Raw genomic sequence first — 15,063 nt, forward strand, 5'->3', positions numbered from 1 at the left:
AAGGTAGAATTATCTCAGAGTTTTGGATCTGTAAATACACCCTAAATGTGTTCTCTGTTCTCAGGTGTATGTGTTGGTGAAGCATTAAAAGATGGACTGTTGCCTATACTTGAACATGCACACGTGTGTACATGTATGTTCAAGGCCAGCCTGGATGTGGCTCTGAGCAACGTAGTCTAGTGGATGGTGTCCCATCTCACAGCAGGGGGTTGGAACTGGATGGTCGTTAAGATCCTTCCAACCCAAACCATTCTATGATTCTGGTTTTTTTATATATATATATATATATATATATATATAATGTTGTTACAAGTCCCAAAGTTCAACAGAGGATCAAAACCAGGGCAGAATCAAAATTCTAGGAGAAACCAGATTTCCATGGTTTTTATGTTTCACATGGTTTTACTATATTTATGGGTGTTTTTTTAGCTCCAACGTTAATATTGGCTTGGGTGGCTCTTACCTACACCCCCTGCTTCCTGACACTCTAGCCTCTTAAATCCTTCCCCAGCCTTCCATAAGTTACTAATGGATACCAATGCCTTGACTACGGTTTGTGTTTTCTCCAGATACTCATAAAGCTCTCAGACATTCTCTGGCATTCAAGTGTTGTAAAAGGGTTTGAGCAGTGGGAGCCATCTGACTCCAGGAACGATGGAGGGGGCTGGCATGAAGCAGCTGATCCTGCCTCTGCCAGACTGATTCTGATGATGCTCTCTGGAGACCAGAAGAAATAGGCTGGAGCAGAGCGTAGCTGGGAAGACTTGTCTGCTTCAGTTGTAGCTCCTGACACAGTGCCAGCGTGCTGAGAGCCACAGGAAGGCACTGGGGGACAGGGTCAGCTCCGTGGGGAGCTGAGCAGCATGGTGGCTGTGAGACAACTGGGGATGCTCTCCTCCTTCTGCAAAGAGGAGAAGGCTGCAGCTGCAGCACACGTTTGTTGCCGTTGCTAAGGTGGAACGTAGCACACCCACGCTAGCCTAAAAGCAAAACAGCACATGGGAGATTTCATACAGCAAGGAGTCTTGCGTTAGAGAGTGTTGCTTTGCATCAGGTGCTGTCTCTCCATATAACTGAATCGGGTTGCACGAATCCCAAAAAGATAACACTGTGCATGCAGCTTCCCTGATTTTTTTTTGGAGATAGCTGTGCCATCCAGCTAGGCGTGCATTTGCACTACTTCGTCTTGTGTAATGCTCCCTCTTCTGCTGCTGAGAAAGGCCTGCAGTGCTTCTGCTTGCTGATGTTTTCAGGAAGCAGGATTGTGCAGCACGAGGCAGTTCTGGTGCTTTAATGCCTGCTGAGAGAAAGCTTAGGCGGTTCTGCTTTCCTTTCTGAGCCAGGTATACAAAGCACATCCTGCTGTAATAAAAGAGCTGCATGCTTTTAACCACTTCCTCTAACATCACTGTGACCATTTTCCTCTCTTTGTGCCCAGCGATACTGCATGTCTCTCTAGAGCTGTGACCCATCTCTGACTTGCGTATTGGGTCTAGGTGCTCCAAAAGCAATAGGTCATGCATTTCGACAGCTGTGTATGAGTCCCTCATTTATGCTTTCCAAGGCACACATTTAGTCTTTAAATTAGGCAAGTGTTTTATTACCACTACTAGCCACTGATCTGTTATTTTATACTGATTTACTGTTCTTCAGAGTGCCATTGATCACTGTCGGGGGTCAGCAAGTGAAGCTGCAGCAGGCATTAATCACATACACAAGCCCATGTACAGGAGGCAGCAACGGCTGCGACTGGCAGGAAAATGCTTGAAAGTGACATATAAGCCTTGGTGCCTAAAGCAGAGGGTGTCTGTGGCTGTGATTTGTCAAACTGTCTCCCTCAGCGAGAAACGCAGTTGCCAGATCTCCATCTGTGTTCCTGGACTCCCCTGACGTATGTATCCTAATGCTCACAGAAGCCATCCATACGCAGAAGTCACAGCGCAGCAGCAACTTGATGGGTAATACCTTGTTCTCCCTCAAGCACCAGAAAGCATTCACAAAGGAGCCTGTTATCCCTCTCTTTTTTCATCTGGAAACTGAGGCATGCTGAGGTTAAACGAACTGACTAAGGTTGCATAGTTAGCCAGTGGCAGAGCTGAGAATAGACTCCATACCCATTTCTCCAGGCCTTATGATCCCTCAATCTCATCTTGGGGGCACAGGCAGGCTACCAAAACTATACATCACAGATGCATAAAATATGACATTTTTAGAACAGCTTCAACTCTAAACTTACTATAATTATATTAAAAAAAAAAAAAGAAAGAAGAGCAACAGTATTTTCTTCTTATGTGAGATGCTGCCTGCACAAGAGTAAAAATGGGATTCAAGTGACAATTATAAATATTAATGGTCTTCTAAGCACGAGCACATTGAAAAAGCTCCCAAAGACCAAAGCCTGAACTAACTTTGAGTAATAGTTGCTGGAGACCTAGTCAAAACCAAAGCAATGCTGGGAAAAAGTGCTAACCTTTCACATTGCTTGATAGGGCAAAAATGCAGTCATTTTTCCTCCATTTCAAAACTAATTGTTTTAGGAAATAGCGCATCTTTCATGCTCTCCCCTCTCCTTCCTCATTCTCCTGTTGTCCCTCTGAATGCATATTTTTGCATTTCCTTTTTTGTTTTGCATTCTCTATTCATCTTATAAAGCTTATCCCTTTAGTGACTCAGTGGCCTCTGGAAACCCAGCCTGGGAAACATTCTCCTGCCACGAAGGCTCCTGAACTCACTGAGATTTGCAGTTGAGGTCACTGAACACCCACTGTGGGCCACTGCCTGAGACACTTTAGGTTACCAATGTTATCTAGGTCTTGGCTGTTACCTGCAGCTGCCCTCCACTTCAGTGAGATGCCTGGAGAACTGGATCAGACTGTCTTGAACAACAGACTACACTGAAAGAAATCACACCTTATGGTATTTAGGTGGTGACAGTGGCGATCTGCTTTCACCCTGGCCATTTTTCCCCTTCCAAGGAAGGTCTGAGATGGTGAAACAGTATGTATCACTCCAGGGAATGGTTCAGTTTAGCAAAAGCTGTAATTATCTACTCAGTTCTCCAGGACAGTTCAAGAAACCTCTCACTGCAGTCAAGATGCACTCAGAGAGAGGGTCAATTCTTCTGAAATATTTAAGAGAGGCTCATAGCTTGAAAGCTGTTTCAAGACATGACTTCCTAGGCAGGGCAAGTCAGAATAATCCCTTTTGATGTCAGAGAGAATTAGGCTCTACCTATCTTCCAATATCTTGGCTCAGTTGCCTAAATGCATTTGCAAACCTGGCCTCAAAAAGCTTTCATTAGCGTGTTGGCAGATCTCTGAGCACAGGGAACACGCTGTCCTCTGCGTTACAAGTATTTGTTAGCAACACACCTATTATGTTCAGTTATAGCATGGAGCCTAATCGTGCCTTGCACTGAGCCAATCCATCCTCCCTGGAGGCACCTACCAGCCCAGCAGCCATCCTGCAAGTACAGCCCAGGGTGAAAGGGTACCACTGCCTGCATCAACAGAATCTTTCCCCTCCATCACAGCTGGCAGAACAATGGTCTGTGCCCACTCCCCTCTGCACAGTGGAAGCTGCAGCCACCTATGAAACAGTACCCACTGGTGAGAGGTGGTGCATCTTGTGAGCCATTTAGAGAGACACCCATGCCGACTGAGCCTCCAGTGCCTGCAGACTGGCTGCCTGCCTTTGGCCAGGATGTGCCAAGGATCAGCTGAGGCCTCACAGATTGCCTTGACACATTTCTCAGTGTGGTCTTGCGCTCCATCCTCTCCCACCTCCTCCCTAGCCCCAACCCTGCCTGCTGCAGTCTTTCACAAAATCCATAGAAATACAATTATCATGGAGACGGCTGCCTCTAGCGATTTTGTTCTTTGGAGGTAATTACAATTGGCTGTGGTGGTTAAAACCTTACCGGTGTAGACAGATGACAGACAACGCAAGCACATAAGCTTCCCTCTGAGCAAATAAAGCTAAAACCCGTTTATCATCCTAGTTGGGAACAAAGAGCCTTCCTCTGAAGAGCCAGGCTGTGAAAACACACAGAAAAGCCTGTTACGCTCACGGATTAAGTCTGTGGTAGGTAACCAAGCACAAGAAGTCAATTTGCAGCAGGATGGTGCTGTAGTAATTATAATACCACTGCTTTCATCTCAGGAATAGCTAGCGAGGGACATTATCACCACATTCAGAGGCAGTGACCGAGGTCTTAAGAGGTTCATGAAGTGGTTGGAAGCCTAAAGAGCTCCAGCACCACAGACACAGAAACATGTAAGCGTATCCCCATAGCATCTGTAATGGGTAGTGGCTTTGGGATCCAAAGCTGGACATGGAACACTGATTTCCAGAGGAGGTCATTCATTGCCCTCTCCCAGAGGGCGGAAAAGTTTTGATTCCTAAGTGTGTCTCTGAGGCACAAAGCCTCCTGGAGCCATCTTTCATATGACAGCTCCCAGGAGGAGCCTGTGCCTCCACTCCACTTCCCAGCAGTGCCCAGGCAAGGATGGTGCAGCCCTGGTCCTCCCTCTATCCTGGTTTAGCAGGTCTCATTCTCCAGCAGGGCAGGACAATCCAGCCACCCTGCCCACAGCCCAAATACTTATTCTTGACAAATGGTTTTAACATTTTAACGTTCTATTCTATGATTCTAACATCTGCCGTTTCTTTGGGCTGAATGGCTTTGTGGTGGCACACAGGTTGGGGTGGTTGGGGTGGTTGGGGACGAGGGGGGGAGGGCTTCTCTTGGTACTAATTTAAAACACTTGGAGAATTCATAACCATTCCTGAGATGTTTATGAGAAAATGAAAGCTGGTTGAGAACAGTTGTCCCATGGAAGCCACTGACTACCCAGTACACCCGAACATGATAGCCTCAAATTCCATGAGATGCTTGGATCTCATGGTATTTGCACAGGCACAAAGAGAAATACCATGAGCATGCAAGCGCTTGTTGTACAGGAGAGGGATGAGAAGGGGACAGAGAGGGTTGAGAATGGGAGAGAGAAGGACAGGAATACCAGAAACAGAACTGCACAGAATGTTTTCTGTAGGTCTGGTTCCCAGGATTACCAACATTCCCTAATGGACATACCTCGCGTGCAGCCACATTAACATCACAACTATTCCACTTGGCACGGCGCGTGCATTTCACTGGCAAACTCTTCTGTCTTTGGATGTAATCTGTGGACAGTTTCTACTATTGTTTTAAATAGTCTTCTTGGCTCCCAGCAGCTTTGCCTGGATAGATTCCCCCTTCTAGCTAAAAACAGAAATTAGACTGATCTCTTTTGGCAGCTGTGAAATGGTTGCATATTGTGTATGTTTTCTTGACGAGCTTGCATGAAATGGAATTCACTTCTCCTTTGATGGATACACCACTTTTAGCACAATGTCTCCACAAGATTAGCAAGTGTTCCATTTTTTTTAGAGAGTTTTGATGTGCATGTAATGTCATGTATGCCATTCCTGTACAGCATTATGAATAGCACATAAAGCTGTTTGAACAGGGAGACAGAACTGACGGAGGAATGTTTCCTCAGTGACTGTGCAATGTGATTTGTGACGGTGTGTAGTTTGCTAATCACAAAGATTGTCAATCGATGACAATTCCATGAGATTCACATTTGAATTCGGACCACTTCCCAGAGCCAAATTCAGGTGCTGTAGCATATATGAAACAGGCTGTGCTGGGTCTGCCCTAAAAGCAGTTTAGCCCTATGTCCTGTAATGGCACTGCCCAGACTTGGATGCCTGGGGAAGATGTTTGTGGTAGCTGTTACTTTCTTACTGTGGTAGTTCTCACTTTCTTGCTTCCTCAGCCTCCAGGCTTTTTTAGCTCAGAATCCCCTAGCTCCTGGTTTCTGCAAATATTAGAGCCCTCAATGGAGAGAGAGGAGGTGCAACTTCCCCTGAAGACAACAGATATTACAGTGAAAAGCACCGTGGGTGACTGTGATTGCTCTGTCTTCTTGTGTGGTTACGTGCGTGAGCCTCAGTCTAGCCTGTGTTTCAGGGTAATGCTATTACTAAGAATAAAATCAATGAATGACAAAGGAGATGTTCCGAGGCAACAGGGAAAAGGCCAAAATTAGTGTAAAAGGATAATAATATTGTATGAGATCTTTATTATTAGAATATTATGAGAGAAAGTGGCTGGCATTCTGCCGTTCTCTTGCCCAGTATTTAATTTAGCCATGAAGGTCTTAAAGTTATATTCAAGAGAGTCTGGAGAGTGGTGGGGGGGGAAGGCATCTGTTCTTTCTTGAAATTAAAAGCTTTTGTGAGGTGGAGGTGGGATCGGTTACTTGTTTCTCTGACAGGGCTTCTCAAGATCAAATTCAAACGCAAGAAACACCAAGTACTGGAATCATTAGCAGAGTGGTATGGCTTTAGTTGTTTTGTACCGTTGGCCTGCCTGCTTGGTGAAACTCTTCAGTACTGGTAGGAGCCACTAATGGGGAATCACAGACTCTGGCCTTGTGGGATGTAGCCAGACCACAAGCTGAAGCTGGTTTAACTGTGGATTGCCAACAGAAGACTCCCCCATGCCTTCTTTTCCTCTGTTTCCAATTCTGTGTCTTCTCAGGGGGCTGCTGAGCCAACTGCATGGAGTGGGTGGGTAGAGAGGGGCTCCTATGGGATTAGTTTCCAGCTCATCACACTGGCAACTCGTGGGGGAGTGGTAAAAAGGTGCAGATAAGGAAACAAAACAGGCAACTGAACCTACCCACAGCAGCTTCTTGTTCAATCAGATTAAGACAGGAGTCAGCTCCCAGGGTTGTTATGTTTGTTTCTTCCTGCTGTGGGTACAGCAGAGTGCTGCATCTCCGGACAAGCCTTCATCCCAATGCCTACCTGTGCAGCCAAGTGGTTGTTAAAGCTGGGGCTGACGAAGCTTTCGGAGCCAGTATGCACAGCCCATGGGGCATTGCTATCTCCAGCTTGGTGGATCTCCACGGAGCCAGGAGTCTTCCCAGGCAGACTGGCCCAGGCCCAGGGCATGGAGACATATGGTTGGTCTGTGGCTCTGGGGCAGGATGCCAGGGATGCAGGCAGCACTCCAGCTGAACCCTAGCTTGAGCTCTGCAACTGCCTTGTTTCAAGCAGAGCATTTTGGCCTCATCATGTAGGCATTCTTCCACCTGAATTTGGTTACACAGGAGTATTTTCAAGCAGCTCATTGTCATAAGTCTTCAGTTTCGAGCAGGGACAAAGAAGAAACAAGGAAGAAGTTACCTTCCAAGTTATTTGAGGCAGCTTTAGGTTATGGCTTTCCTCAAGGAGCTGGTCTCCAACAGATATTTTTCCAACTAAATGTCATTTAACTGCCTTTAAACCCACCGGATGTGATAACCGTGGGTTCTGCTCTGTGACAGCAAAGTTGAACTTGCAAACAGGAGAAAAAAGGAAGTGTTCAATGGGAACTCCACTGGAGTTACCACTGGTGGACTGAAAAATCTGTGAAACAGCTTTAGTTTTGCTTGAAATGTCCCAATGGCTTGCAAAATTATACTGGACATGCAATATTGGAAAATGAAGCCCTGCTCATCTGCCAAGTTAACAGCCTATAAATGCAGTTCATCCCCAAAGAGGGAGGGAAAAAAAACAAGAGTGCCCCAGGAAGGGTTACTGCAAAAACTTTTTTACCCTTTCTCCTCAATGGTAACTTTATCCACTTGTAGTTGTCAAAAATAGGGTCTTGCTTATACTCCTGTAACAGTTTGCGCTGTACTTAACTGTTTCTTTGTGGCTGCAGCAGATAATGTAATAGCTCCCTGCATAACAGCTGGAACAGCTCCAGCTATTCAGAGAGCAGAACTGGAAGAGCTGCTAACAACGGAGGTCTATGCAAAATCCAGCATTATTCCAGCGGATTCAGCTCCCTGGGCTCTGCCTTCCTCCGCCTCCCCCCTTCCTCTTCTCTTTCCGTTTACAACTTCCTTTGCCTGTGTATCTGTTCCTGAGGTTGCCCGGCCTCCGTCCTCACCTGACCTTCTGACTGCCCCCTGGTTCTTCTCCTCTCCTTTTGCCCTTTGATTTCTTCCTGTGGCTTTTGAACACCAAGGACAGTTCTGGTAAACATAAGGGTGGTTTATTTGTCTGGGGTGTTTGTGTGCATGGCGGGTAAGCACTATGGTTTATGCTAGCTTATGTCAAGGCTGTAGTGAACTCCGATTTCACACCGGTCTGTTCTTCCCACCCTCAGGATCTCTTCTTCCTTTATTCCTATCGACTCTGCTTTTCTCTTGCTGTTTGCTCTCACAGGAAATATATCTGCTCCAGTGCTTTTGCTTCCCTGCTGGCTTCCTCTGCAATCGTAGCTACCTTCTGCCCCTTCACATCACAGAAACAGCCTCATCCAGGTTCCTGGGACTTTTCCCATCCTGCAGCCTTACCGTTTCTTTTCTGGGATTGTTTCTCTGCATGGGCATGTCCAATTGTTTCCTTATGTTCACCAGCTGTTGTTCTCCAAGTCTGGCCTCCACGGGAGTGATCACAACTACCATGTCCTTAACCTTGCCTTTCTTCACTCTACACACTGTTACTGCTGCAGATGCTGGCAGCTCTCAGTTCCGCCTTCAGCTCTCTCCAAGGCAAGGGCACTAGGCATTCAGGCTGGCCACTGACAGCAATGCCCTGGGTGTCCTGGTAAGTGCAACGCGAAACAGCCCCTCAAAATAGCAATTGTCAGTTGAAAACTATGACTCATTTTGACACTTTTTGGCTGTTTTAACTGCGTAAACCATTTGTAGTGACTCAGTGTGAAAACTTGCCTGCGCAGCTTGCAAAAGGCGAGGTCAGTGCTAGAATTAGCACTGCACACTTCTTCTAGGGAGGTGGTCCTGAATGAAAGGGGACCCTGAGCCCTGGCAGCTGTCTTCCCACGCAGGGTGAAAAGCACCAAGAAGTGACTTCTAGTACTAACCTGACCAGCCGCCAGAAACAGATGCCTTTTGTTTTCAAATGGCCAATAAGATCAGATCAGCACTGGCACCATTGTCTGTGTTTTCACCCAGTGGAAGACTGCGGCATGGTGTAAACAATTATGGCACTGAGTAAGGCATAATCGATCACAGAAGAGCCACAAAGGATACGTTTGCCAAAGGATACATTTGCCAAAGCATGGTTTAAAGATCAGGATCTGTATAATGGAGCTAGCACACTTAAGACAGTGAAAAAGGAGGCATCAGCATTCTGTGGGGTGAAATATAAAATGGAGAGTCATAAAAAGACTTTCACAGTCCTTTACCGTTGTTGCATTTTCTGCATCACAGCAAAGCTCTATCTTCCACTTATCAGAAGGTCCCTCACTCTGATAAACTGGTATTTGTATTCTCAGTAACTAAAAACTAAATGCCTTGCTTCTTCCCAGATGCAGACTAGTTTACTGTTGTGCAGTGAGAGATCTTCCTGTATGATGTGGGTCCTGGTCATTGCTATAGTCTGAAAGCTTTAGGTTGGGGTCACTCTACTAAAATCAGGAATGGCAAAGGTGGGTGTTCAGAGACACCCCACAATATGTGGCCACAGGATAAAAAGCTGGGTCCTACAGGCAATATTATAACCTTCTAAAGGCCACATCCTGTGGCAGTATCATCTCTCATTTCTCCTTTTCTGCCACCCCTGAACAGAACATCCTTTCTTTTGTTGTAGTGTTTTACAAATGAAAGGTTCCCTCCTCCTAGCCAAACCTTATGCTGATAAAGGTCAAGTTAAGCTGCTCTGAAACCTGGGTATCAGCACAGCTCTTCAAGATGCAGATAAGAACAAAGTTCCTTTGCAGAAGCAGGCGATTGAAATATAAGGAGTTTGGAAAACTGCAACACAAAGACATTTCTCCTCTAGACAAAAAGACAAGCAGATCCATCCAGAGTTCTGAGGCTTTAGACATAAAGGTTACAGCGTATGAAGAGAGTAGTGGTGAAGATCCACAAAAAAACAAGTGAAGTAGCAAAACTAATCCTGGCTCACAAGAACACTGAGCCTGACCCTCAAAACAAACCCAAGAGATCAAGTCTACCAGGAGAAGACCTGAATTTGTGAGCAGTTTGTGTATTTTCTGCTCTTTGATTCATTCTGGGCACAGATGTTACCACCTGGTTTCATCACTGCTTTTTCCTCCCCCAGATTAGAGCAATCAATGAGATCAGCTACCTTTAGCAGAAGGGTGACAAGCACCATGGTGTTTGGCTGCCTTCTGTATGTAACTGTAATAGTTAATTCAGGCTGCTCAGCCTTCTACAGTCTCCTACAGGGCTTTCTTAAATACCCTGTAGAGAAACTATGGTTTGTATGACAGGTCAGGTGGGGCCAGCTTCCTGCTTCTGATCTCCCACACTAATTGATGTCAGCAGGCCTGCCAGCAGCGGCTGCTTACACATGGCACTCTACAGAGACACAGCAGGGAGCTTCCACCCAAGTTAGCAGCAGCTCAGACAGACTGACTGCATCAGTTATATTCAGATCGTGTTGTCAAGCTTTCAAGTGTTTGGAGGGAAACATCATCACACAGGAGTATGCTGTGTACCTGAGAGGGAAGAAGATTAACAAAAAGCAAGGAAGGGAATACAACCAAGAGAAGGCATGTTTTCCATATTTAGGCAAAGATAATATGGAAGAGATTTGTTTAAAGGAAGCTGTTTGATTCTGTCTATTTGAATTGTTACCTGTCTATCAATCCTCTTCACAACTGAAGGAAAATCTGACTTTCAATTGTTTAATCTTCTCTACACAGTTACCTGCAATTCTGTTTTTCAGTAGAGGTCTCACAAACCCAAACCCAGTATTAAGTACATTCTTACTCAAACAGAAATGTTAAAGCACTGTGCTTAAAGTACCTACAGCAAAAAAACCTCTCTAAACCTGCCGCACCTGAGCATACCTTTCTGCCCCAGGAGCAAAGTCTTCTCAGAACAATTAGCTTTTCTTCTTTATTGCCAGTACGATACAGCTGAAGCTGATGAAAATCTTTGAGCATGTTTTACTTGAGCGTATAATACGGGCACTCAACAGAAGGCTGTAATGAAATGGCTGCTAGACAGATTAGTACAAAATCAATGAGTGACACTCATAAGATCACTGAGTTTTCACTGGTTTTACTGTTGCTCGATAGCGTTTGTCAAACCCTGCACAAGTCCCTCCTGCCATCATACTATGAACTTGTGCCCTTCCCGTAACAAAGGAAGCAACGATCGACAGATGCTGTCAAACCTCTTGATACCTTCAGCACCACTTCTTTAGCGCTAGTTTCCGGACAAAATCCACAAACAGCCTGTGCCCCTTGGCCTGACTCTTGCCTTCTAGTCTTTCCCAAATGGATCCTTTGAAAGGAGGTGGAATGCTCATGGACCAGCAATGCTGCCTACCATACACAGTTTTCATTGTTCATCTTACTGCTGAGTAAGACCAAGATGTCATTTGTAGTACTTTCCTTTGAAAGCCACAGCAACAGGAAAATGTTTTACATGAACAATTGGAATTAGTGAGTCATCGAGAGGAACAGCATTCGAAAGAATTATTTTGTATTTCTGACCTTAAAGCATTCATCTTGGTGGATTTCTACAACAGGTAGCTAAGACATGTGAGTGACAAGCATATCTCAGCCTCTTCTGGGATGGAGTACAGACACACCCACTCGTAATTACTTAAGACCAGGAGTGAAAAAAAACACAGTGAAACTACCCAGTAAGTGAAGGACTGGCATTTCTCAAATTGTTATTTACTCTTAAGTAAAAACCTTTCAACCCTGCTGATACCAGTGCTCCCTGGGAATAACTGCTTGCAAAATGGTAAGGCTAGGAGGCTGAAAGACAGACATTTCCAGCAACACCAAGCCCTGGAGCAACAGCGAAGTATTAGGTAATACCTGAGAAAGCCCTGGTAATGGTGTTTGCTGAAGAGAGAAATATACTGAGAGGAGGAAGTGGCAAACAGAAAGCACTTTTGTAATCTGAGAGCCTCCTGTGGAAATTCCCCACCTATGAATAGTGTTCATGCAGAACAGCCAGTGTTCATATCCTCTGTTTACTTAAACTCACAGGTACTAATCTCACCGGCCAGGCTTTTCCCATGTTTTATTTCACTCCTTTGTCAGAAGCCACTGAACCATTTCCTGAAACGTTAATACATCAAGGAGAAAGTGGAAAGCAGTGCCACTGCAGAACTGGGACAGGGCCTTCAAAAGCATGTTGTGATGCTGCTGAAGTCGACTGCTAGTTTCGACCAAGTGACAGGCAGGAGCATGCCACCTCATGTGCGCATGCACGTGCAGCTGCCTTGTGAAGGCACACTGCAGCATTGACATTCAGGCAGCAGGCTGAGAGCCAGCGTGGAAAGAAACAGCATCACACTAATTTCTTCCTTTTTTAATTAACATTTGTCAGACTTGGAGAGAAGCCCAGACTGCAAAAATTTGGACACAAAATTCTAAGAGCTCAGAAGCTGGAAATGTTCACATACAGGCTCTTCATTTATGCCTAGTCTTCTAGTCTTTTTTTATAGGTCATGCAGAGATGACTTAATTGCTCTTACTGTAACTTACAATTAGCAGTACAGTGATTTTTTCTTGTATGTCATGGTGCACAGCAGAGCTATGCTCCAGTGAAAGTGACAATGTTTAATAGTAGGTGGGCATTTGTTTTCAAGAAGGAATTTTCCCTGCAGTTCTTCTCTTGCGGGTGGGGGAAGAAGAAAGCCTTTATTGCCATCAGCAGCAAAGAGTGAGGATATTGTGACCCGATCCAGGAGTTGTTTGTAACGGTTGGTGGTTTCTCAAATTGATGTGAACTTCTAGTTCACCTTCCTGCGCAGCACTTATCGATGCAAGCTCAAATGATTACTTGTGTCATTACCAAAATACTGAATTCTTGACATACGATTGAAAGCCACTATTAAACTCTTGCAATTTCAATGCTAAGTCGCTAACTTTTCTCTATACAAGAACCAGATAAAGAGGTAAAAATACTGCATTAATTTGCACTTTTTACCAGTGCAGTGATTTATCAAATCATACCGTCTGCTGACATTAGAAGAGAATGGGGACTAGAATATTACATTTATTAAAGTTAGATGGTAATGCACATAACATCACTCTCAAACATCCTAAATGGCCTGTAAACAGCACCTCTGATAGGGTTCCAGGGTTTCAAGCACTAAGGCTGCTTCCAGTTCCTAGCAGGGCACTTGCATCCTTTACATCCTAGCCTAGAGATAAGATAGCCCAGGGAAATAAGACATTGAGTTGTATTACGAGGTTCAGAGGCATTTCAGAGCTGCAGAAACCCTAACAAGTAATAACGTTGCTAGTGTTCCTTTCCTGCAGCTTTGAGGAGCACATGCAGGAGAGTGAGCTGGTTACTGATGAGCCTTCCTCAGCCGCACGTTTCCGAGGGCCAAGTCTCCACTCTCCCTAAGGCCACATAAGACTGAACTATTGCAGTCCTCACGGCAAGGACAAACCCCATGGCTTCTCTGACCAGATTCAAAACATAAAACTCCTCGTCCCTTCTGTGCTACTTCTGGCTCTGTCTACAGCAAGCTGCTATTGATGACGTGTAGCAGTCACACCATGCCTCCATGCTGATGTATTTCAGAGGACTGAAAACGTTAAAAGAGACCTTGGAAGGGGACAGCTGTATATAAAAGTTAACTCTGCAAATAGTCCTATCTGTCCCAAATATTCCCCAGAAGAAGAGAGACTGTTCTATAGCACAGCACAGCTCCACATGCCTCCCTACTAACGTAAGGACACCTTTGTTTTGTTGGTTTTCAGTTCTGACATTGCGTTAGATAATGAGGATGGATGAAAGACGTGAATCAAGTGATTTAATTTTAATGTGGCTTCTGCTTCCTGCGCTGATCTAGCAGTGGAATAATTACACAGATCATTGCTTTTTTAGAACAGCCTTTTAGGCTGCTTGTGACAGACCTCATTACTCTCCTCATGCTTTTAAGGAAGATGGCGTGGCCATTTGCTGGGTCAGTAAGACTCCTTTCAAAGCAGGGTCAAGTAGTTTTACTGTCCAAATAGGCAAATACCATTCTTTGCCAGGTAACAAGGGCCATGTATCACTCTTGAGACAATAACAGAAGTGTCCTGCTTAGATTAATGCAGTTCCAGACAGTACTGTGAAAATTCATGTTGATTAATTACATCAAATTGGCACACTATTTTAGAATTACTCCGGCATAAAGGAGGACAGCTTTTCTTCCGGAGATTTTTCTACCCCATTAGAGGGATTTTGGCCATGCTTGTCTCAACAGATTCACTTCTAATAGAATAAAAGGCTCAATTCATAATAGAAGGTTTTTGATTAATTGTTTGTTAAATTAGCATGAAGGAGTAGGTTTTGGGAGCAAGTATTTACATAAACAGCACTTATGCAGCACAACATCTGCAATCAAAAAGCACGAGCGAGCTGCTTTGCAGGCAATGCAGAAGGAGATTGCTTTATCTTAGGTTGAAGTAAACCCACTGTTAAAGTAAATATGAAATAGCAACACCACTTAACAAAGGGAACATGAATAATAACTTTTCTAATTTAAGCTGAATGTGGGAGGATATAGGTAGGCAGCAAAATAAGTTGAAAACCTATTTCCACTGTGATTCATAGAGATTTTCAGCAGTTGCTTGCATAGGTAAATTACAACAGTTGACATTCACATACAGTTTTTCACTTATTAAAATCTGATGGGCTTTTTTCTTTTGGCAATTGAAATACTGATGCACAGCAAAGTTAAGAAACTGGCTCATGGTACTGACTGTGTCAAGTGTCTTGGCTTTCAGACACAGAACCGCTCCACCGATTCTGCAAGATACCACTCACCTTTAGCAAGAGAAGCTACTTGTAAAGGGAGTGGAATTGCCTACAGAAGGAGGGGAGGATTTTAACATCACTGGAATTGTACCAGTATTGTCTGTGACTTATGAACAATGGCAACCAAAAAGATGTACTAGTAGCTGAATAAGGTTATTTCTTTGTTTCACGGTCCTTCATTACCAATAATGTCTAGAATCACTCCCTACCTACACATTTACCAAGACAAAGGGAGCTCCCTGCT

At 44.6% G+C, this 15,063-nt stretch overlaps 1 long non-coding RNA gene across 1 annotated transcript; it reads left to right on the forward strand.

Annotated features, from left to right (window-relative positions):
* The first annotated feature begins 10,341 nt into the window (after positions 1-10,341).
* LOC130592769 (uncharacterized) lies at positions 10,342-14,820 on the forward strand. The gene is made up of 3 exons (XR_008970654.1): positions 10,342-11,336; positions 11,572-11,688; positions 13,325-14,820. It is a non-coding gene; the product is annotated as an uncharacterized LOC130592769 (long non-coding RNA).
* The last annotated feature ends 243 nt before the right edge of the window (positions 14,821-15,063 follow it).

This window comes from Pezoporus wallicus, unplaced genomic scaffold (assembly GCF_028554395.1).
Source record: "Pezoporus wallicus isolate ANWC-B61680 ecotype Strahan unplaced genomic scaffold, APGP_CSIRO_Pwel_v1 contig_8721, whole genome shotgun sequence".
NCBI lineage: Eukaryota > Metazoa > Chordata > Aves > Psittaciformes > Psittacidae > Pezoporus > Pezoporus wallicus.